Genomic DNA, 25,660 nt, shown 5'->3' with positions numbered 1-25,660 from the left:
TGCTTACAGCATGGCAAAGCTACCGAAGATGACTTACATCCTTAGGCTCCTGCATCCTTGTGGGAGATAGAGAAAACTCCTGGCTCAGCTCCAGCCACTGTGGCTGGCCATATGGGGAGTGAACCAGTAAATGGAAAATCTCTCTCTCTCTCTCTCGCTCTCTCTCTCAACCTCTTTCTCTCTCCTCCTATCTAACTTTTTTCTGTAACTCTGCCTTTAAAATTAAAAAAAAAACCAGAGTGATTTTGTGTGACGTTTGATGTTATACTTTAAACTATGTAAGCTTAGTACATTAGAAACAGAATTAGTACGCGCGGGCATTTGGCCTAGCAGTAAAGATGTTCCTTGAGAGGGCCCAGCGTGGTAATCTAGTGGATACTTACCTTGCATGCGCCAGAATCCCACAAGGGTGTCAGTTCATGTCCCAGCTGCTCCACTTCCCATCCAGCTTTCTGTTTGTGGCCTGGGAAAGCAGTAGAGGATGGCCCAAAGTCTTGGGATCCCGCTCCCATCTTGGAGAACTAGAGGAGGCTCCTGGCTTCAGATTGGCTCAGCTCCATCCATTACGGCCACTTGAGAGTTCTCTCTGTTTCTGCTCTCTTCCTATCAGAAAGAATACAAATAAATAAATAATTTAAATAAATTATAAGTAATATAGTACAAGTCAACAACATCAGAGCCAAGCTCAGCAGTTCCCAACCATGGTGCTTCAGCACACTAGGATGTCTTGGTAGCCACAAGAGTTAAGGTAGCAGAGTTTCTATGCTAGTTCATATATGTACACTCACTAGAAAAAAATTTGAGTTCATTCTTACAATACCATTGTCATTTATTTACATCCTTTTATTTTTCTGGATGCTTTAGCCAATGAATTCTCAAGGAGTCATATGCAAGAGTCACTCCATGGAGAATTCCAAGAACGAGTAGCATTCAGTGAGAAGCTGGAGGAGAGTCCATGTCTCTGCACAGCAAAGATAGAGATGGGCATGATGCATTGGGAAAAACAAATAGATGGCTAGATTTAGCAGAGATTTATACAAGAGAGTAGCAACAAACAAATTGAAAAGCCTTATTAGTAGACAAATTGTTTTTGCTGCTCAGCATCCTTCAACTCAATTTCCTCTTTCAAAACACCCTCTACCTCTTCTCTGAATAAATGCACTCTGAGTAGAGTTGACTGTAACCATAGCCCAGGAATGAATATGTGACTCAGACCTTGTGAATAATCATCATATTCCACTAGCTACAGAGATGGTTCAGGAACACAGAGTAAAATAGAATGAAGTGTTTACTGGGAAGCACATGGCCTCTTCTCCTGGAATTAGAGTAAGGATGCTGTAAGCAGCCTGGCACTGTTAAGAGGTCAGCTATTTATGCCAGGAAATGAGTCTGATATAGCAGCAAACAGATGGGAGGAAAGAAAAGAAGGACTATGAGAGTACTCCAAAAAGAACATGGAAGAGTGGAATTAAAAGGTAAGTTTACATTAGTGCAATTTTTTAAAAAAATATTCATAGTTTTTTCATAATAGATGTTTTCCATGAACTTTCTGAAAGTATTTATGGAAGAGACAGGGAGAGGGAGGTAAACAGACAGAGCTCTCGTCTGCTGATTCACTCCCCAGATGCCCCCTGTGACCAGCACTGGACCAGATAAAGGTAACAGCCAGGTATTCAATCCAGGTCTCTCACATGGGTGGCAGAAATCCAATTGCCTGAACCACACATGCTGCCTCCCAGAATGTAACCAAGCAGGAAACTGGAATTGTGGTGGAGCAGAGACTGGAACCCAACCAACTGGGTATGGGCTGTAGGTGTTCCAGGTGGTGTCCTAGCTGCTACGCCAAGTGGCTTCTCCATGCACTTTGAAAGCTCCCTTGTAAGTCCCAGTGACATAAGCCAGCCCAGGATCAAGGCATGACTGAGACTAATCAGCTCCAGACTTCCCAATTGTGTGAACCACTGAGCTCTCATGTATACTAAGCCATTTTAAATTAGGCTCTCTGTCACAAAGAATGAAAGAATTGTAAGTAATGTGGTACCATGGGGTCATTTATTAAAGATCCTAAGGGACCAAGATTCAGTATTGAGACTTTACCCTGAGAAGCAACTAAAAAAAGGTTTTTTTAAAAGTTGTTGAGCATAAGAGAAACAAGTTATTTGGTGAATTTTTTTTCATTATCCAAGAAGCAAATTACCACCAAGAGTAATTTCATTTTGATAGGATAGCACAAAAGGAGTAGAAACAAAAGTAAGTCTCTGGACACCTGTGTGCTGGGCTGTGGATTAGACAATGGCCCTCTGTGACATCCCTTTGTAGCTAGAACTTAAAACTTCTCAGCTGTGTGACCCTGTCTTTTACTTAGCCCATGTTTAACAGAGCTTATCAGACTTCAAGCAATGGAACTTCTAAAATAGAGTCTATCATCACAGTATGTTTGAGATAATATAAATTTTCAGTGTATGTGTGGTGCCAGTTTCCTATCTTAATAGCCAATGAAATGTAGCTGAAAACACACTGCCTTCAGAATTCTGTATCTAAAAATTACATGAATCAAAATGGATGCTTTCAATGTGTATCAACAATCACATGATATCAATAACCGCATTGTGAAAACAATTTTTAAAAGCTCAGAAGGGAAAACTTAGGGAAGTGCTGGTTAAACTAAGTAAAAACTTAGTACTACCACTGGTTCTTTCACAGTTGTACATGGTTGAATAAATCAATTCCCTTCTCTGTGAATCAATTTCCCTGCTTAAAAAATAGGAAAATGATAATACTTGTACTCCTGTTATAAGGAGATTTAAATATGGCCTTCATCTACTTTCTTTTTTTTTTTTTTTAAAGATTTATTCATTTTATTACAGCCAGATATACACAGAGGAGGAGAGACAGAGAGGAAGATCTTCCGTCCGATGATTCACTCCCCAAGTGAGCCGCAACGGGCCGGTGCGCGCCGATCCGATGCTGGGAACCTGGAACCTCTTCCGGGTCTCCCACGCGGGTGCAGTGTCCCAAAGCATTGGGCCGTCCTCAACTGCTTTCCCAGGCCACAAGCAGGGAGCTGGATGGGAAGTGGAGCTGCCGGGATTAGAACCGGCGCCCATATGGGATCCCGGGGCTTTCAAGGCGAGGACTTTAGCCGCTAGACCACGCCGCCGGGCCCGCCTTCATCTACTTTCATCCATCTATATTCATCAGGTACTTAAAGAACATAAGGAAAAATTATCTAGAAATACAATAATAATAATGCTAAAAGTTGGGCCCGGCGGCGTGGCCTAACAGCTAAACTCCTCGCCTTGAACGCGCCAGGATCCCATATGGGGGCCAATTCTAATCCCGGCAGCTCCACTTCCCATCCAGCTCCCCACTTGTGGCCTGGGAACAGTCGAGGATGGCCCAAAGCCTTGGGGCCCTGCACCCATGTGGGAGACCCGGAAGAGGTTCCTGGTTCCCAGCTTCGGATCGGCACAGCACCAGCCGTTGCGCTCACTTGGAGAGTGAATCATCGGATGGATGATCTTCTTCTCTGTCTCTCCTCCTCTCTGTATATCTGACTTTGTAATAAAAATAAATAAATCTTTAAAAAATAATGCTAAAAGTTAAAATTTACTGATTACTTACAATGTTCTAGGCACTAGTCTAAATATTTTACATTTTTAAATCATTCGTGTCTCACAGAAATTCTGAGGTAAATATAATTATTATCCTCATTTTTCTAAGGGATAATACAATTATGATTCTTGTCCAAAAGCCAGAGTAAGTCATGATATGAACTCAGGTGGCTCTATATTTACTGTATTTATCTAATAGTACAGTAGGTAATCTATAATAGAATAAACACAAAGGGGGAGAACCCTCTGCTGGTCAGGTGTGCCATAGTGAGTTAAGATGCCACTTGCAGGGCCCAGCACGATGGCATAGTGGTTAAGGTCCTCGCCTTGCACGCCAGGATCCCATATGGGCACTATTTCATGTCCCGGCAGCCCTGCTTCCCATCCAGCTTCCTGCCTGTGGCCTGGGAATGCAGTTGGGAACGGCCCAAAACCTTGGGACTCTGCACCCATGTGGGAGACCTGGAGGAAGCTCCTGGCTTCAGATTGGCTCAGCTCCAGTCATTGTGGCCACTTGGGGAGTGAATCATCGGACAGAAGATCTTCCTCTCTGTCTCTCCTCTCTGTATATCCGCCTTTCCAATAAAAATAAATCTTTAAAGAAAAAAAGATTCCACTTGCAAAGCTGGCAACCCATATTGCATCACTGGATTGAGACCCAGCTACTCTACTTCTTATCCATTTTCCTACTAATCCTCATTGGAAGGCAACAGAAGATGGTTCACATAATTGAACCTCTGCTACTAACGTGGAGTTCCTGGCTCCTGGTTTCAGCCAAACTCAAACTTAGCTGTTGTAGCCATTTGGGGGGTAAACCAGTGAATGGAAGATATTATCTATCTATCTATCTATCTATCTATCTATCTATCTATCTATCTATCTATCTATCTCCTTTCTCTTCCTTCTTTTCCTTCCTCCGCTCCTCCTCTCTCTGATGTTCTGCCTTTCAAATTAAAAAAAAAAATCATTTTTAAAGAAATCACCTCTCAACAACCAAAAGACATGTCAAAAGTTTTTTATGTCTTTCATTTTGCCCTAAGGGATTTCCTTGAGCTGAAGGCCTACTGACTTTTATTATTTTTGGCACAGTTTCAACAAAGCATGTCAATGTTTTCAAACTCATGGGAGATGATGAGTAACAAATGAAAACTTTGGTTTCTAAGAAAAGTTAGATGAAAACAATGACAAAATGCAAAATAACAAAATGTACAGCAAATCCAGGTCCCTTTAAGATGACAGCAAGCATGCTGATCTGTGGTAGCATGCAGTGAGGACACCATCATGCTGTGTATAGCAGATGGGACTGAAGTTCCCAAGGATCATCCTGGGTCATCCAAAGTGAAGTCATGGTCGATATCCTGTTAACAGAGAGCCAAAGTCCAAACAAGAGGCCTGTCTCCCAGGAACCTCATCCCAAAGAAAGATTTTTATGAAGGAAACTTGAGGATCCTAGAAAAACTACTTCTACAGAACCAAGAAAATAGGAAGTTCAGAGAGCCTAAGGGGAGAAACATCCAGAGACTTGCTCACCATCTTTTACAGGCAAGATCAGTTAAGGTAACCCAGTCTCATACTTTAATGTTTAAAACAAACTTGGGGGCCCGGCATGGTAGCCTAGTGTCTAAAGTCCTCGCCTTGCATGCACCAGGATCCCATACAGATTCCAGTTCTAATCCTGGCAGCCCACATCCCATCCAGCTCCCCGCTTCTGACCTGGGAAAGCAGTCGAGGATGGCCCAAAGCCTTGGGACCCTACACAGGTGTGAGAGACCTGGAGAAAGCCTCTAGATTCTGGTTTCAGCTCAGCTCAGCTCCAGCTGTTGTAGCCACTTGGGGAGTGTTTCATCAGATTAAAGATCTTCCTCTCTGTTTCTCTTCCTCTCTGTGTATCTGACTTACCAGTAAAAATGAATAAATCTTTAAAAAACAACAATCTTGGTTCAAGATTTATTTAATGTATGTGTAAAGCAGAGATGAGATAGAGGTAGATCTTGAATATGCTGGCTCACTCCCCACATGCTCACAATAGCCAGGCCTGGCGCACAATCTAGGAGGGTGGCAAGGACCCAAGCACGAAAGCCATCAACTGCTGCATCCCAGGATTCACATTAGCAGGAAGCTAGAATTAGAAAAGGGGCCAAACTCAGTCACTCTGATATGGGTTGCACCAAGTGGCGTCTTAACCACTGCACCAAATGTCTGCCCACGATCTTGGCTGTTTAAGTTAAAGGATACTCCTTCTGCTGGTAAGACAAATCTGGCCTGCCAAGGATAGAGAGAGATAGAACAAAATCTGAAAGAGCACCACAACTAAATAAAAGCTACTTGGCAAGCTTATCTAAGAACTGTGATGTAGAATAGTAACTAAAATACTTGCAGATAAAATTCATCAACATCTTCAAAGAATTATCTATTTCAAGTAGGATCACATCAGGAATGTAAGGCTACTTTAACATTAGGAAATTTATTGCAGTAATTAATGAGATCATCAAAAGATTAAAAGTATACTATCATTCTTTTTGAATAAGTGGTTGGTTCACTTGTCCAGCAAATATTTATTTAGCATGTGATAGGGTAGGTGCTAGGGGTACAGCACTAGGCAACAAATAGGAAAAGTCTCTCTCCTCAAGAGCTTACATTTTAGTCAAAGGAAAGAAAAACTAGTTAAGAAAATAAACATATAATTCCTTGTAGTGACCAATACTAAGGAGAAATAAAACAGGCCAAGAAAGAGAATGATGGGAAGGATGGTATTCAACCTAGGTAATAAGAGAAGGCTTCTCTGTTCACATGGCATTTGAGCAAGACCTAAATGGGGCTAGGAGCCAGCCAAGGAAAAGACAGAGGGAAGAGGCATCAAAATGCAAAGTCCAGAAGTGAGGGATGACTGAGCATTTGCAACTTCTCTAAAATGGCTAGAACCGAGAAGCAAAATAGAGGGGTTTTTTTTTTTAATATTCCTTAGTTTTCAGCACTCTTTCAAGACTTACTTATTTTTAGTGGAAAGTTAGATATGCAGAAAAGAGGGGAGACAGAGAGGAAGATCTGCAATATGCTGATTCACTCTCCAAGTGGCTGCAATGGCCAGAGTTAAGCTGATCCGAAGCCAGGAGCCAGGAGCTTCCTCTGGGTCTCCCACATGGGCGCAAGGTCCCAAGGCCTTGGGCCATCCCCAACTGCTTTCCTAAGCCACAAGCAGGGACCTGGATGGGAAGCAGGGCTGCCGGGACATGAAATAGTGCCCATATGGGATCCTGGCACATGCAAGGCAAGGACTTTAGCCACTAGGCTACCATGCTGGGTCCTGAAAAATAGAGTCTTAAAGAACACAGGATTAGAGGGTTGGTGGGAAGAGGTGACAGATCACATCAAGGCCTTTAGATTGTGAGATCAAAGTTGGCTTTGACCTAATTGAGACCTTTAGCCACTGGGAGGTTTTGAGTAGAAGACATGATCTGGTTATCACTGTAAAAAGATTCTTCTGATTGCAAGGTTGAGAACCAGCCCTAAGGATGAAGGTGGAAATGGGTGACCAAAGAGGAAAATGCTGCAGTAGGAAAGTGAGGAATGGTGGTTAGTAGCACCAGAATGATGATAATGAACATAGCAAAAGTTGGTGATACTCTGGATATGTTGTGGTTTCTATTATGTTATGATGCTGGCTTTTTATCTTCAATTAGGAAACCTCTCCAAGTGCTAGGCTATGTAAATGCTTTCTCTGTGCCAGTTTAGTTTGTCCAGAGAAGGATCCTTCTGTCTCCTGCCTAAGAACAGCAACAGTGTGATAGCTTGCTTTCTGAAGCCAAATGTGTTAGTCAGCTCTTAGTTGCGAAAATAAAATACCTGAGACAACTAACTTTATAAAAGATAAGGCTTGTGTGCATGCTCATGATCAGGCAACTCCCTTGTTTGAGGATCTATTAAGGATGAAGGATGGCAGTGGAACAGCACATACACATGTCCACATTTTCACTTCATAGCCTTGTTTCCAACCCAATTCCTGAGAGATCAGTATGTGCAAGTCCAGATCCTTTTCTATTCAATTTCTCCAGAGAAGACACCATCTGTCTCCTGTAAGGTCAAACAACAGATTCTGACTACTTGGAGTGAAAGTGGGTTGAGAATCTGGGTTTTACCTGATAGTAATACATATTTCTGTTCTTTAAATCTTTGTTTTTGTCTACTCAGAAAGGGGGAGAGAGATCATCTCTCAGTTTGTTCATTCTCTAAATGCCAACAGCCAGGGTTGGGCCTAACTCAAGTCAGCAGCCTGGAACTCTGAATCTCCCATGTAGGTGGCAGGGACCTGAGCCATCAGCTGTCACCTCTTGGGATGCATTAGCAGAAAGCTGTATCAGAGGAATAGTAGCCAGTACCCCACCCAGCACCCCACTGCAGGGTGTCCGTGGAGACCTCATCAGCTATATTACAAAACCTGCCCCTCATGCTTTCAAGTTATCTACCACATTTAGACGTTCTCCTTTTCACACACACACCTCATTCCTTCCAGTTCCTGTGGCTTTTTAAGATTCTTCTCCTCCTCTGTGGTACTCTGTTTGACCTTCCTCAGTCTTGCTAAGTCACTTATCATTTCTCTACAAACTGCTAGCCTTTACGTACTACACTACTTTATGTGCTTTGGGGTAGAAGATGTTTCATTATGTCATTAAATATGAAGTTTTTGTTTTTATTTTTTGCCCTCTTTCCAAAAAAATGGCTGTAAACATGTTAAAATATAGCTAAAACAGCTAATAGCGTTCATAATGGGAAACAGCAGATCAAAACTGTATTAACTACTTTTCATGTATCAGATAAATAAAGATCATTTACAAGGTTATAAGTAGCTTGAGATCCTCACTAGCTTTTGTTGAAAATCCGAGCTTCTAAACAAGTGAAAAAAGACAGTGCCAGAGACAAAAGTTGAAGACTGTTTACACACACACACATACACACACACATTATTGAAATATAATTCAAATGTCATACAACTTGCCCACTGAGAGTATAAATTTCAGCAGATTTAGTACATATTTAAAGTTTAACATTCATCACCACAATCAATATTAGAATAACTTATTAATTCCAAAATAGACCACATTAAACCATCATCCCTTGATTCTCTCAACCCTCTAGCCCTAGGTAACTACCAACCCACTTTCTGTGTCTATGTATTTGCTTATTCTGCGATTAACATGTAAACAGAATCAGGAAATCTGTAGCTGGTCTCTTTTAGGTTGCATGTTTTTAAGGTTTTGCCATGTTGCAGTATTCATTGGTATTTCATTTCTCATTATCTAGAGCTCTCAGTTTTGCACTTTTAGTGAAATTCCTTCTTATTTCTATGTACATATCCCAAGTTTTGCTTCCTTTTACTTTTCTAGATACAAGAAAGTCCTGCATCTTCTTTATTAAGACTCTCAGCCTCAGATACGTTTCCCTGTGGAACTGGTGTGGGTTCCAATTTGGTGTGTGGTCCTTGAGTCTTTCAGTTTTTAATAACCTAAACTTGCAGGTGACATATAGTTACTTTTACCATATTCTGTTAGTTATACACAATAATCCTCCTACAATGTGAAGAGAACTACACCAGGATGTGAATACTACAAATAGGAATCATTGTAGACCAGCTTGAAGATTTGTTACTATAGTAAGGCTAGAGTGAGGAAGTGATAATGTCACCTCCTTGTTAGAGAAAAAACTTTGTGTCTGGCATTCTGACACAGTGAGCTAAGATACCAGCTGCAGTGCTGATATCTGATATTGGAGCACTTGCTTGAGTCCTGGCTTCTCTGCTTTTGATTTTGTTTCTTGCTAATGTACCTGGGAAGGCAGGGGAAAATGACCCAAGTTCTTTTGTCCTTGCTGCCCATGGGGAAGGTCCAGATGGAGTTCTAGACTTGTGTCTTCAGCCTGGTCCAGCCCCCACTATTGCAGCCATTTGGGGAGTGAAAAAGCAGATGGAAAATTGATCTCCCTCTTCTTCTTTCTCTCCCTTCTCAAATAAATGAGTAAATCTTCAAAAAATGAAGAAGGAAAGCCTTCACCCTTAGATCACCGCTTACAAAATAACAAAATGATATATTTTTAAAGGTCCCTACCCCACATGGGAGTCCTGGTGGAAGCTCCTGGCTCTTGGTTCCAGGCTCTAGATCTGCTTAGCTCTAGCTCCTGAAGCCACTTGAGGAGTGAACCAGTGGATTGAAGATCTTTTGCTCTGTCTCTCCTTATCTCTGTAAATATCCTTTTCAATAAAAATTTAAAATCTTTTAAAAATAAAAATAAAAATAAAATGTCCCCATATAGAGATCACTTTGATGGGAGTCAATCTTTCTTTGGCAGCATGTGATGTCACTTGGTCAAGATGTGATTTCCCAGACTTACTGGAATGAGGAAATGAGGCTTAACATTTGTCTTTTAAAAAAAACACCACTGGGAAAAATAAATAAATAAAGAACACTGAAGGTCTAGAGCCATGGCATAGTAGATTAAACCTCCACCTGAGGTGCCAGCAATTATAGCTTTCCTATGCTTTGGTCACGAATATTTCTTCAGTTTTTTCATCAGTCAGAAAATATTAATGGTACAGAAATTTTGTACTCAATTAACACTTTCTGAGTTCCCCCTTGGGATATATACTATACTTAACAACATAATAAAGAAAAATAAAACAACATGAATGTTCCTTCAAAAATCACTCACTCAAAAGCAGGGGGAAAAACAGGCAATTTACAAACCAGTACTTGTTTTTAAGTATAACAGGGCCCGGTGCGGTGGCCTAGCAGCTAAAGTCCTTGCCTTGAATGCGCTGGGATCCCATATGGGCGCCGGTTCTAATCCTCCTGGCTCTAGATCAGCACAGCATTGGCCGTTGCACTCACTTGGGGAGTGAAATATTGGACGGAAGATCTTCCTCTCCATCTCTCCTCCTCTCTGTATATCTGATTTTGTAATAAAAATAAATAAATCTTTTTTAAAAATAAGTATAAAAACATAAGTAGCCATAAAAGCTCTTACAATAGAGATATTACTATTTTCTTGGAACTCTTTTCTACATCCATGTGTTTTTACTTATTGGTGAAAACTGTTTATATACAAAATGGCTTTTCAACTTAAAAAAATACACACACATTTTAGGGCACAATATATAACAGCACCATCTGTTTAAGTTTATTTTTCTGGTTACTGTTTGGGTCATTTTAGCAGATAACAATAATACAATGAGCTTTTGGAGTTTTGAAATTTCATTGAGAGATTAATTTGTGTTGCATCATGTAACCATGTCAAAAGAGGGTGAGCTGAAGCTCTTTGGTACAATTAAAATACCAAAGAATGCACAAGGATAGCTTTGCTAAACTTGGCTCAGTGGAAATATTCCAGATCAACAGATTGAAGGAGATTTTACTTAAAATAGTTCTAAAGATTGGTACAAGCTCAGGAACAGATTAATTTGTGATAGTAAAGAATAGTAAGAAATGTGCTTTCATGTATTTCCACTTGTAGGATATTAGCAATTAAATTTAGAGTGTGCATAATTTGGTATTTATTTGCAAGATCAACTTAAAAGCAACATTCAAACAAACCAGTTTCTGGCTTCCACTCCATCTATGTTTTTATAGCCCTGGTAAAAACTATCATACAAGTAAATGGCTTTCTCTCAAAGAACTCCCAGGAACAGTAATGTCAAATGAGGCTGCAAGTTCTTAACATAGAAAGGAAGAGGATATTTTAAAAGCTTTAAATAAAGCTGACTCTTCCATTATATAAAAATAGATACGTACAATTTCTATTATCACCTGACTGGCAAAAATTAAGATGTGTAACAATATCAAGCATCAGAGAGCACACAAAATTCTTACAAACTGCAGGAGAGTGGAAAACTATTTGGTACCCATTATCTCACAAAGCTGAATAGCTGCACCCTCCAAAAGCCAGCCACCCCATTCCTAGATGGAAACACTTGCAAAGGTGATTAGGAGGCACATATAAGAATATTTATAGCTGCAATGTTTATACTAATGAGTTTTAAAAGGCTGGAAACAATCCAGCAATTAAAGAATAAACTAGTATTTTCATACAACTGAATGTTACCTAGTACTAAAAATGAAGTATCCAGTTTTACAACATGAATAAATTTAGAAATATATTTGATGAAATATATTCAATGAAAATGATGAATCCCAGAAAACTATGTAAGTATATTGAGTAAGTTCCACAAAGCTTAATAGCATGCAAATTAAACAACATATTGCTTTAGCATATATATGTTCATTATGAAACCAAACTTGATAACCAGAACTGTGGAGGAAAGATAGTTGTTATTCCTAAGGGCAGGGAGAAGAGACAGTGCAGAAACTCAAGGGCAGATGCACCCTCCTAGGAAAAGCTCTCGTTCTTGGATTGGGTAGGGTCTATTACAATATCAGATTTTTGTTTTGGGGGGGATTTTTTATTTTTAATGTTGCTTACATAGTTGGCAAGGACAAATGCCCATGATGACCACTGATTAAAGTGGGGAGGGTCAAGGCATGGCGAAAGGTAGGTAGGACAAACATTTGTTTTCAATTTTTCTTTTCTTCCCTTTTATTCTATATATAGAACAGGGGAGGGGGGCACCCCCAGTCTTGGCATTTGTGTGTGCTGAAGGATGTTGTAGCCAGTTCCACTCCATATACAATTTTTGGATATGCCTGCAGGTGCTACAGCCTGCACCAGCCTGACCTGTTACCAACCCCAATTCCCATGGGTGTTGGTGAGTTCCAAGGTCATGCCTAGCTTGGCCCATCACCACCCCCAGCTCTTGAGCAAACCAGCAGGTATTGCAGTCCTATAAGTGTGAACCTACATACCCCCTACAGAATCTGCCCTCAGATCCAATTCTTTCACGTGCCAGTTAGTGTTATGATCCAGCCTAACATGACCCATCCTCTGGTGCAACACTCATTGGCAGACCCCCAGCTCTCTTTTTTTTTCTTTTCTTTTCTTTTCTTCTTTTCTTTTTCCTTTCCTTTCCTTTCCTTTCTTTCAGAATTTTTTTATTGGAATGTCAAATATACAGAGAGAAGGAGAGACAGAGAGGAATATCTTCCATTCAATGATTCACTCCCCAAGTGGCTGCAACAGCCAGAGCTGAGCTGATCTGAAGCCAGGAGCCAGAAGCTTTCTCTGGGTCTCCCACATGGGTGCAGGGTCCCAAAGCCACAATCAAGGAGCTGGATGGGAAGCGGGGCTGTTGGGATTAGATCTGGTGCCCATATGGGATCCTGGTGGATACAAGGTGAGGACTTTAGCCGCCAGGCTACCATGCCAGGCCCCAGCCCTTACTTTCATGTGCACTGGTGGGTAGTGGCCAATGTTATCCAGCCCAACTCAGGTCTCCTACATGGGTGTGTACATTGATCTGACCCAGAAAGTTCCTCTGGTTTCCCTCCTCCAAATCACTCAGTTTCTGTCTCCTTGCTTATTTGCAAGTACAGTGGTCTAGTTAATGGAAATTCCCCAAAAGTCATTCCTCCCCTTTAACATACTCCCTCAGCAGTGCCCCCTCCCACACAACCCCATAACCCTTTCCCTGAGCAATCCACAGCCCCCATACTTTCAAGTACGTGGATTCCCAAGTCCCATCTTCTGGTGGGGTGGTGCACTGGCCTGGAACTGTGTCTGCCCATCCAGAACCAAACGCATGTCTGGGTCCCCAGACCCAGTCCACCAGTCCGGCATACCACACCAGCATGCTGGCCTGGGATCCTACCATTCTACCCACCCAGGAGCTAAGCATGTAAGTGAGTCACCAGGTCTGGTCTGCAGAAACACCATGCCAGTATGTTGACCTGGGGTCCCAACCCCCATGATTAAGTTTTATACTAAACATATGTGTCATTTATAGTTTTGTATGTACTAAAAAGTAAATCTGAAAAGGTTTTAAGAGATTAACCTAATTCTTCATCCTCATCTCCAAATGAAGAAAAAGAAAGTTGATTCTTATTCTACATGTAAAGAAACTGAAGATGGCATAACCTTATTCCTAAATACAAAATATGATGCAAACTTCTGCAAAACAGAATCCTTCTCCAAGCCACTGACAGATTGTATAAGTATTTAGTTACTCACTTATTTGGTAGAGCGACAAAAGGAGAAGGAGAGATTTTCTATCTTACAGTTTCACTTCCCAAATGACCTCAACAGCTAGGGTTGGGCAGGCTGAAGTCAAGTGTCAGGAACTCCATCCAGGTCTCCCACATGCGGAACACAAGTGATTGATTCATAATCCAATGCCTTCCAAGGGCACGTTAGCTGGGAAATGGATCAGAAGTGCATGAGCCAGGACTTGAACCTGCAGTCCAACATGGGATGTGGGTATTGCAAAGCATAGCTGCAACTCACTGACCCACATTACCCGATAGATTTTAAAAGCAATTATAAATTTACCTGGAGATAAGATAATGAGGTTTAAGTTAAATTAGAATGGAGAACTTTTTTCCTTAACAATGTTGATGGAATGTGTAGTAAACTAAACCTCTTACTGCCAGGGCGTAGATGAACTGTGATGATGCAGGATGTAATCTCAGCATCACCAGGTAAAGTTATGATTTCCAGAGATAAAGAGAGCAGGATAGTGTTCAGGAACTTAAGTCAGAGCAGAACACCTAGGAGACAATGAACAAATATCTCAAGTCCAAAGGAAGTCATTCCTTTATTCAACAAACACTTGTTACGCATAGAGTGGGCTGCAGGGAGGGGAAGAGCAACTGGAGAGCCCTACTTTCAAAGGAATTCATATCCTAAAAATCAGAGGAAAACTATTCAATGTATCAAAAGAAGAGATACTACTGAAGGGAATCCCTAAGAAAAAATTCACACAAAGAAAGAGTAAAATGGCCCAACCAAGAAAAGAGAAGAATATTTGGAAGTTTGAGGCCAGAGAGTAACATATGTGAACCCAGACAACAAAGTATCTTATCCCTTGTGTACCTGAAATACAGAAAAGAGAGAACACACACACACACACACTTGAAGAGGAGGAAGGGATGGGAGAAAGGCAAAGAGAATAAAGATAACTTGGATTTGGAGAGAGGGCAAAAAAATGCAGCACCACAAGGTATAAGAGATCACATTATTGAATGCCTATCATGTTCCAAATACTTTTCTAAAGGTTCCTTTCTAATTGAATCCTCTTAATATACCTATTTGGGGTTTTTTTTTTGGAGTGTTTTTTAAAGATCTATTCATTTTTATTGGAAAGGTAGATTTTTACAGACAGAAAGAAAGAGAAAAGAATCTTTCACACACTGGTTCACTCCCCAAATGGCAACTACAGCCAGAGCTGAGTTGATCCAAAGTCAGGAGCCAGAAGCCTATACTGTACCCCGAAGCAGAACAGGGTTCCAAGGCTTTAGGTCATCCTCCACTGCTCTCCCAGGCCACAAGCAGGGAGATGTATGGGAAGTGGAGCAGTCAGGATCAGAACCAGTGCCTATATGGGATGCTGGTGCTTGCAGGCTGAAAATTAGCCAATTGAGCCATCACGCCAGCCCCGAATACCTATTTGATAGTATATATATTATCATCTGCATTTGTAAGTGAAGAAACTGGGACCTGTAGAGATTAAGTAGCTTCCCAGTCATATAATTCAGAATTTGAAAACAGAGTTTTGAATCTGGGAGATTGGATTACATGGACCACCCCACTGTATAGAAGAGGCAGTCCCCTAACCAAACGTAGGAAAAACAGAAGAGCTTAAAAAAATGAAATCATTAATTCATTCTGTGTGCTTTTATACAACTGAGGTAAAGTGCAAATAGTAAAATTGTATTCTCAATGTTATACAGCCAATCTCAATACATATGCACATTTATCCATCATTTTTTCTTCCTCAGCAACTTAATAAGACTTCTTCAGTATTGTGCTAATGAGACAAAATTGATGTATTTAATTCCCCTAAGTTTGATAGCCATGAGCTACACTCCTAAACTTAGCAAACATGAGCTGTTGAGCAACTCCAGTAACTCCTTTCTGTTTGGCTCAGAAAAGCCCACCAATATTACACAAAAGATTCTGCCTTCATAATGCCAGAACCTTCATCTTTGGATTCAAGGACAATACATTAATATTCACACAGAACAACTAATATGATTTACTTTATCGCACAACAGATCTCTGGGACAATCAAGAATAAATACTTGGAAGACTCAACATATTATACTCACTCAAATCAACCCTACCTATGTTATGTAGTAATAGAGTTTTTGGTCAGTTTCATGACTCCATGTGTAATCAACCCATTTTGCTTTTATACAGCAATAAATAGATGAAAAATAACAGAAATTATCTCAGCCTCTAGTTGTCTACAGAAAAGCTCTTACCTGAGGGCAAACTAATGCAAACAAAAATGATTCCAAATAAAAAATGAACATTTAGTATGTCTAGAATTAAGTGATTTCAAATCTTGCAATTCATGTAAGTGAGAGAACACACCAAGCGGTGGCAACACTTTATTTCACACGTGCTATGCTCAGCAAACACAATAATGAGAGAGGTGGTCAGAGGATAGTCAAAGGAAGAAAAAGACTATGAAAGACAAAGTTAACATGAAGAAGACTAAGTATAATGTCAGGCAAATCTCCCTTTTTTAAAGTTTATTTATTTTTATTGGAAAGACAGATATACAGAGAGGAGGAGAGACAGAGAGGAAGATCTTCTATCTGCTGGTTCACTCCCCAAGTGGCCGCAACAGCTGGAGCTGAGCCAATCCAAAGCCAGGAGCAAGGCACTTTTTCCGGGTCTCCAACACAGGTGCAGGGTCCCAAAGCTTTGGGCCGTCCTCAACTGCATTCCCAGGCCACAAGCAGATAACTGGACGGGAAGTGGGACAGCCAGGATTAGAACCTGCACCCATATGGGATCGCGACGCATTCAAGGCAAGGACTTTAGTTGTTGTGCTATCGCGCTGGATCCCAAATCTCCCATTTTGACTGGTATCAGAAATTGCTATAATTATAGCAGGATCAAATTAAATGAAAAGGGTTATTGAACAAAAAATTTGATTTCTGATATTTCAGAGTAGAGGAACAATCAAGCTCTTGAAAAGGATTGGTACTTAGAACTTGTCCAAAGTAAATTGTACAACAAATAAAAACACTCAAGAAGTAAGGAAGGAGGAGGGCAGGTTCCAAGAGGAAGAGGAGGGAGAGGGAGTTAGTGGCAGAGAGTATAAACTAAGAAAAAGACTATCTTCTATTCCTAATGCCCCAAATGTAGTAACTACAGATGATCTTCACAAGTTTCTTCATTTTGCTGTGAAACTGTTGTCTCATCAGAAAAATGGGAATAATAGAATTTACTTCTAAAGTTCCTGTGAAGACATTAGGAGATGCTAGAGACAGTGCTTACACAGCCTCAGGTACATACAGCACTACACAAACACTATTTTACTTAGAATAAAAGATATCTAGAGGGCAAGGTGGCATGGCCTAGCGGCTAAAGTCCTCGCTTGCCCACGCTGGGATCCCATATGGGCGCTGGTTCTAATCCCGGCAGCTCCGCTTCCCATCCAGCTCCCTGCTTGTGGTGTGGGAAAGCAGTCAAGGACAGCCCAAACCTTGGGACTCTGCATCTGTGTGGGAGACGTGGAGGAAGTTCCTGGCTCCTGGCTTCGGATCGGCATAGCACCAGCCATTGTAGTCACTTGGGGTCATTGGACAGAAGATCTTTCTCTTTGACTCTCCTCTTCTCTGTATATCTGACTTTGTAATAAAAATAAAATAAATCTTGAAAAAAAAAGATATCTAGGGGCTAGTATTGTGGCACATCAAGCTAAGCTTTGCCTGCAAGGCCTACGTTCCATAGGTTCTAATTCCAGCCTTTTTGGCTCACAATCCGGCTCCCTGATGATATGCTTAAGAAAACAATGGAGGCTTGTCCAAGTACTTGGACACCTTCCATTCCTGTGAGAGACCCAGACGTAACCCAGGCTGGACTTTGGCCTGGTCCAGCCCCGGCCATTGTGGTCATTTGGTTAATGAAACAGTGTATAGAAGATCTCCGTACTTTTTTGTCTCTATCTTTTTTTCTCTCCTTCAAATAAATCAATATTTTAAAAGATGTCTAAGGATTAATGTAAGTAATGATATTTAAACAGAAAATAAAAAAGAAATCTTTGGGTCCAGTGCCATGGCCTAGTGGCTAAAGTCCTTGACTTGCATGTGCCAGGATCCCATATGGGTGCCAGTTCATGTACTGGCAGCCCCACTTCCCATCCTGCTCCCTGCTCATGACCTGGAAAAGCAGTCAAGGACGGTCCAAAGCTCTGGGACTCTGCACCTGAGCAGGAGACCCGAAAGAAGCTCCTGGCTTGCAGATTAGCTCAGCTCAGCTCCAGCCATTGCAGCCACAAGGAGAGTGAATCAGCAGACAGAAGATCTTCCTCTCTGCGTATCTGTGTTTCTAATAAAAATAAATAAATCATTTTTTAAAAAAAAGAAGAAATCTTCAAAGGGCCTACAAGCCTACATACAGAATCCTTTGACTCAAATGCCTCTCTAAATTTAAAACTGCTTTTGCAACTTTTCGGAATATAATGCACTTTGCAAATTTTATTTAACATGGGGTGTCATGGACATTAATTGTTAATAAAACACATTAATATTTCTATAATAAAATATAGGAATTGGTACAGAATGGAATAAATAATGACTTAAAATAGACTCATGGCTATTTCAATCATATTTTGCCAAATGAATTAAGAAAATAATTTTTATGTAGGTGTTAGGTATTATGAAGTTGCATTTATAGAGTCATAAATCTTACTTTGTTGAATAATAGAATTATCATGGAAAATACAGAATAATGTTAGTATATAAAAATTTATGAAAATTTGATGGTTATCCATAAAACCTAATGATCTTTAGCTTCAAGGGAAAAAAATATGTATATATATACACATACATATAATTACCATAGAGGATGTTAACTGGGTGACTTTATGGTTGCAGTTATTCACCATACCTGCTACATCTCCCCAAATATTTCTGTTTCTGTTTCAGATGTCTGTACAAGTGCTACCTCCTGAGAGGCTTTGTTGATCTTTAAAGTACCATATGTGAGGTATTGCACGCTTATTTACATGCAATCACACGGAAACTATCTTCTGTTTTTTGTTTTTTAGCACTTATCACTTAGCATTCTATTATCTGTGCTTTATTATCTGAAGTACATACACAGATTAGAAACTCTGAGATTGAGGACTTCATTTTGGAGTCTGGAACTGCCTTGCAGTGGATTAAGCCACTGTTTGCGATACTGTCATCCTGTATTACAGCACTAATCTGAGTCCCACTTGTACTGCTTCGGATCCTGCTCCCTGCAAACATGCCCTTGGAAAGCAGTTCATGATGGCCCAAGTGCATGGGTCTCTGATATCCATGTGGGAGACCTGGTTGGAGTTCCTCATTCCTGGCTTTGACCTAGCCCAGTCCTGGGCCATTGCAGCTATTCGGACAGCAAAACAGTGAATAGGGGAATCTCTCTCTTTCTCTGCCTGTATTTCAAATAAATAAATAAATCTTCAAATAAATAAACAAAGATTTCACTTAGTTCAAATTCCTAGAAAGAATGTAACTAATGAATAAATTAAAAAAAAAAGAATGGTGTAGATTAGCCTCACAGGGCATGGAATTTGGGAGCCTTCACTGGCATGCATGTCTTTCTCCTTGATCCAGGTAATAAAATGGCAACAAGTTGATGCTGTAAAATAAGCCTACAAAGTTTTGGGGTCACAGAATGTGTAATAAAGTACAATAGTCCTTTCAATAGTGATATGTACTTTTTGGAAAGTTCCAGTATTCCTCTCCTCTCTAATCATATCTCGTGTTACATCTGACACTTGAATTACCTTCAAAAGGGAGGACAGAAACATGAAAATGTGCAAAAAATAAATAAATAAAAATAAAAGGAATTTAGGCCATCCTCTGGACAAAACTATCAAGAAAGAGTTAACATTTTCAAGTTTCCACACTTGTACTTAAAACTGACAGTTCATCCATGACAGTAAACATCAGACAGTATCACTTCAACTTTTGTTAATTTCACTTTTCTATTATTTTTTCTTTCTATTACTTTTAAACTAGATGAAGGGGGAGGTGGAATGGTCCAACAGCATTTATTTTATTTCATTTTTGATAATGTTTACACAGTTGATTAGGGTTAGATCCAACAGCATTTTAATGACTTTCAAACTGTCATCCCAGAAGATTTTCTATTAATATTACCTTTAAAATAATGGAAATAGAAACCATATGTTTTCAACATTAGGAGGAATTCCTAGAAAAAGATAAATGAGTATACATACCCGGGCCAGGTGCCATTAACCAGTGACTCCCAGACGTGAGGAGGATAGTCAAAAAGATAAAGTCAGATTATTCCCCTCAAAAAGCAGAGGCTTGTGGACACATAGAATTTGACAATTGAGAACATGTTTAAGCAATTTCTGGTCTCCTTGCTGTAAGTTTCATGTCACTATCTCGTGTGTTTCCTCGTATGTCCATGGTGTTGTAAATAGAGGGGGAAGAATAGTTTTCCTTAGCTCTACAACCTTGATAGAAAGGGGGCCCTGCATCCCTGCTTTTGAGAATTGGCTCAAGAGTAACACTGAAGGAGTAAACTCAAAGATCCACTTCAAGAACTCCCACACCAACAAAGAAAATGTTACCCTCCATTCCGCAAAAAGTCAAGATCAGTAGCATTAACTGTTTCAAGGCACATATGATTTCTACATGTCCCACCCTCTGACCCTGGTCTTCAGGTCCCTAAACTGCAGTGAAACCAAAGAAATGCCAGGAAACCACTTCACACCCTAAACACGTGCAAACTTTGTTCAACAGAATGTTTTACTGCCAAGATGGAGTTGGCAGAAGTTTGGAGCAAAGGCCCCAGGCTGCATGATTTGCTGGCACTTGAGAGCTTGAAAATCTTAACAGAATGCTGCTGAGTCTGAGTTCTACCAATTTGCTGGAGACTCCTCCTCAAGCTTGACTTAAGAAAGATGGAAACTCCTGTTCAAAAAAAAATTTTTTAAGACTTTATTAACACTTTATCTTCTAACCAGAAAAAATTTGATTTCTCACTCCTGTCATATCGCTATATTCCATGGTGGTTTTATCTACAAAGAAAATCTAATGTAGCCTATTTTGAAATGCACTAAATTCAATTTCCCTCATTTACTTGGATAAAGGAGCATAGGGAGAACTAACATACGTGCACAAAATTAATTATGACCAAGTCATACTTAGAAAACACTTACACATGGGTGCCAGTGCAATGGCTCAACTGGCTCATCCTTCACCTCCAAGAATGGCATCCTATATGGGCAACAGTTTGTATCCCAGTTGTTCCACTTCCTTTCCAGATCCCTTCTTGTGGCCTGGGAAAGTAGCAGAAGATGGCCCAAGTCTATGGGACCCTGCAATCATGTGGGAGACATAAAGCAAACTCTGGCTTCAGCTCAGCTCAGCTCTAGGCGTTATAGCCATTTGGGGAGTGAACCAGTGGATAGGAAATCTTTCTGTCTCTCTTCCTCTCTATAGATCTACTTTTCCCTGAAAATAAATAAATCTTTTTTTAAAGCCTATACAAATAATTCCCATATATCACTAATGATTAACTTCAAAATATGACAGAAATGAAACATAGAAGTATCTGTAAAATGCTACCACTTCAAATCTGATTTGGTTTCTCACTTGACGAAGTTGAACAGATGATAGTCTACTTTGTACATAAACAATTTTTTAAAAACCAAGAAACAGGCAAGAAGAGTTCTCTTCAACAAGGTCAGCAATAAAGTCCTTGACCTAGAGTGATGGCTCAGTGGCTAAATCTTGGCCTTGAATGTGCTGGGATCTTTCATATGGGTCCTGGCTGCTTTACTTTCCATCCAGCTCCCTGCTGGTGGCCTAAGAAACCAGTAGAGAATGGCCCAAAGCTTTGGAAACCCTGTACCCACATAGGAGACCAGGAAAAATTCCTGGCTTCTGATGAGCTCAGCTCCATCTATTGTGGCCACTTGAGGAGTAAACCAGCAGTGTATAAAAGACCTTTCTCTTTCTCTCCTTTTCTTTATAACTCTGGTTTCCAAATAAATAAATAAATTTTGAAAATCTTAACAACAACAACAATAGAGGATCTTTTTAAACCGGATACTTTCCAACAAAAAGAAAATTCACCTGAATTTAAAACTGCAGTTAGAGTTCCAGAAATGATCTCATTATCAAAGTTAAACTTGAAAATTTTTGATAAATATTCAGGACTGAGAAATTTAGCCACATGAGATAAGGTTTAAAGATTGTATTTATAAAGCAAAAGTTGATTAATTACATCAGACTAAAAGGCTTCTGCACAACAAAGAAAATAATCAAAATAATAAAGAGGTAACTTGCAGAATAGGAGAAAATATTTGTAAACTACCCTCTGACAAGGGATTAATATCCAGAATACATAAGGAGCTCAAGCAATTCAACAACAAAAAAAAACAACAAATGATCCCATTCTAAAAAATGGGTAATGACCTAAACACAAATTTCTCAAAACAAGTCATACAAAGGAGGCCTGGCAAAACAGCTCAGTGGCAAAATGCTCACCTTGCAAGCTCTCATGTTTGTGTCCCAGCTGTTCCATTTCTCATCCAATTCCCTGCTTGCAGCCTGAGAAAGCAATAGTGGGTGGACCAAAGCCTTGAGATCCTGCACCTGCATGGGAGACCCAGTAGAAGCTCTAGGTTCCTGGCTTTGGATCAGCTCAACTCCAGCCGTTGTAGCCACTGGGGAAGTGAACCAGCGGATGAAAGATCGTCCTCTTTGTCTCTCCTTTTCTCTGTATATCTGATCTGCCCTTCCAATAAAAATAAATAATCCTTTTTTAAAAAAGATAAATTATACAAAGGGCCAAAACATGTATGAAAAAAAGTTCCACATCAGGGAAAATTCAAATAAAAACCATGGTGAGACAGCTTCTCATGAAATTAGTATAGCTGCTATCAAAAAGACACACACACACACACACAACCCTGTTAGTAAGGATATAGAGTATTAGTGGAAATGCAAATAAAACCATAATGGAGAACAATATGGTGATTACTCTAAAATGTACAACCAGAACTTTCATAGGGGCTAGTATTCAATTCCACTGCTGGGTAATACATCCAAAGGAAATGAAATCAGTGTTATCAAGGAAACCTTGGCACTTGCACATTTACAGTAGCACTACTCACAAGATAATCAACTTGGTTGGGTGGAAAAGATAAAGAAAATGTGGTATATCCACACAAAGAAATATTATTCAAACATAAAAAGGAATGAAATTCTGTCATTTGCAGCAACGTGGATAGAACCAAAGAATAATCTGTTAAGTGAGAGAAAACAAGCTGACAATCACTGTTCGTGGTCATTCACTTAGAAAGTCCAAATGCTGGGCCCTGCACGGTAGCCTAGTGACCAAAGTCCTTGCCTTGCACTCTCTGGGATCCCATATGTGCACTATTTGTATCCCAGCTGCTCCGCTTTCCTTCTGGCTCCCTGCCTGCGGCCTGGGAAAGCAGTCGAGGACAGCCTAAAACCTTGGAACCCTGCACCCATGTGGGAAACCCAGAAGAGGCTCCTGGCTCGTGGCTTCTGATCAACTCAACTCTGGCCATTTTGGCCACTTGGGAAATAAACCAGCAGACGGAAGATCTTTCTCTTGGTTTCTCCGTCTCTCTGTATATCTGCCTTTGCAATAAAAATAAATAAATAGAGAAAGAAAGAAGGAAGGAAGGAAGGAAAGAAGGAAGGAAGGAAGGAAGGAGGGAAGGAAAAGAAAGAAAGAAAGAAAGAAAGAAAGAAAGAAAGAAAGAAAGAAAGAAAGAAAGAAAGAAAGAAAGAAAGAGAGAGAGAGAAAGAAAGAAAGAGGAAGGAAGGAAGGAATGAAGGAAGACAGATCGATCGATCGGTAGGTCAGTCCAAATGGTGTGCTCAGCAAAGCAGAGACAGTGATGGTCAGGACCCCTGGCCAGGGTGTGGTAAAGGAGGCCAGAGAGAGTAAAATTAACGGGAACAGCCATGCAGTTGAGGGGAGGAATAATTTCTGATGTTCTACATCACAGAATAACTTTGCTTCACAACAACTGATTATTCCTGAACAGTTACAAAAGATTTTTAAATGCTCCCCTGAAAAAACAAACGTCTGAGGTAATCAGTAAATGCATGATCTTGATCTGATCATTCCATGTTTTATACGTATCAAAATGTCAGATTAGTGCAGACTTTGTCAGCACATATACTAAAATTGGAACAAAATGTCAGATTGTTCTCCATTATTAAATGCAATTATGGTGTATTGACTAACATTCTTTTAAATTAGAAAAATAAGATGTTATTTGTTTCTAAAACACCTAAAAATGATTTCTTTGGTGGGGGAGCAAGAAAATACATGGTGGTCCCTCAGCAGTGTCATGTCTTTTATTAATGTCTTGGACAGCTTTTCTTGTCCCCCCCCGCCCCCGCCAATAGATTTCTAAGTATTCTAATTCTCAGCTATGATTTCATCTTCTCACCAACTTCTAACTTCTACAATGCAGTTGGAAGAATTGAGGGCAAAATACTCTTTTAGAATACCAAGTTGCAGAAACTGTAGTTTTAAAGACATTTATATAGTAGTGCTGCCACCTAAAGATGAGGTTAACAAAAAGGCAACTCAAAGAAAATGACCTATTCCATCTAAGACAATTTCAACATTCATCTTCCTCACCTGTAAGTGCAGATTGACATTTTTGCTGTAAGTATGGAAGTTGGATTCTTTCAGCATGGTTTGTAGCAGCAAATTCCAATCGCAAATCTTCTGGAATCCCTGTCTTTCCACCCATTAGGCATCACCTCTAAGAGAGCACAAGACGCCCAAAAGAAAACAGTTGAGAGATTTTTGTTGTTGTTAGTACTTCAAGAAGTGATAAACTGACCTAATCTTTTCCGTCCATCAACAGACTCCTTGATGAGAGAACTTGCATTTGGGTAACTCAATTTCCTCATCTGTAAAATGGATTTAATCACACTTTAGTCCTATTTGCTTTGTAATCCTCACCAGGAACGTTTGTTAGGAAAGGGTTCTATAACAAGTGAGTCTAGGGCCCAGCACAGTGACTCAGTGGCTAAATGCCTGCCTTGCAAGTGCCAATTTCCCATATGGAATCCAATATGGGATTGTGCATGTCCCAGATGCTTTACTTCCCATCCAGCTCCCTGCTGGTGGCCTGGGAATCCAGTAGAGGATGGTCCAAAGCCTTGGAACCCTGCACCCACATGGGATACCCAGAAGAATTTCCTGGCTTTGAATCAGCTCAGCTCCCGGCCACTTGAGGCATGAACCAACAGATAGAAGAGCTTTCTCTGTCCTTCTCTGTAAATCTGCCTTTCCAATAAAAATAAACAAATCTTTTTAAAAAAAAAAAAGTGAGCCTAGAAGTCTTGTGGTGTACTTACAAAAAAAATTTCAAGATATAGGCAATTTTAACATCAGGGACGGTACTCCTAAAGCACACGTTAACTGTTTGAATATCTCTAAATCATGATAAATACAGGGAAGACATTTTCGTGTTTATTTTGTAGTAGATAATTATTAGCTGATCCACGGCACTTCTGCCTACGCGATGCTGCAGGATGGAGACTAGACATCAGGAAAGGCAAGTAAAGAGCTTTGCTTGACACCAAAATTTTGTCAAATTGTCCAAAGATTTAAGAAACTGTATTAGAAGACGTTTTCGCGACTCTGCTTTTCATCTTTGCCTAGCATTTTAGGAAAATTAACTCATCCCTTTTATTTTCTTCCTCTGGGGCCAAGGGCACATAAATAATATTTATCAGGGTTTTGTCCTTAGTCACATTCCCACAAAGGGGCCCAGCTTCACCTACACTGCGTGGGAGGCTGGGCAGCAACTCCACACTTCCTGTCAAGGATTCCTGGGGCTAGAGCCTCAGCAAAGTCTAGCCTCTTTCTTCTTCATGCAAATTCCGCCCTTCAGCCTCTCTCTG

General features: G+C 40.3%; 1 long non-coding RNA gene across 2 annotated transcripts; it reads right to left on the bottom strand.

Annotated features, from left to right (window-relative positions):
- Window positions 1-410: 410 nt before the first annotated feature.
- LOC131482589 (uncharacterized) lies at window positions 411-25,623 on the bottom strand. Of its 2 annotated transcripts, none has more exons than XR_009247130.1 (3): window positions 25,541-25,623; window positions 24,384-24,510; window positions 411-603 (listed from the first exon to the last, which is right to left on the bottom strand). It is a non-coding gene; the product is annotated as an uncharacterized LOC131482589 (long non-coding RNA). The 2 variants fall into 2 exon arrangements; XR_009247131.1 differs by having other exon boundaries at window positions 25,537-25,621.
- Window positions 25,624-25,660: the final 37 nt, after the last annotated feature.

This window comes from Ochotona princeps, chromosome 19 (genome assembly GCF_030435755.1).
Source record: "Ochotona princeps isolate mOchPri1 chromosome 19, mOchPri1.hap1, whole genome shotgun sequence".
Classification (NCBI taxonomy): domain Eukaryota; kingdom Metazoa; phylum Chordata; class Mammalia; order Lagomorpha; family Ochotonidae; genus Ochotona; species Ochotona princeps.
The sequence above is the reverse complement of the archived record's forward strand: the minus strand, read 5'-3'. Positions and strand labels throughout refer to the sequence as shown.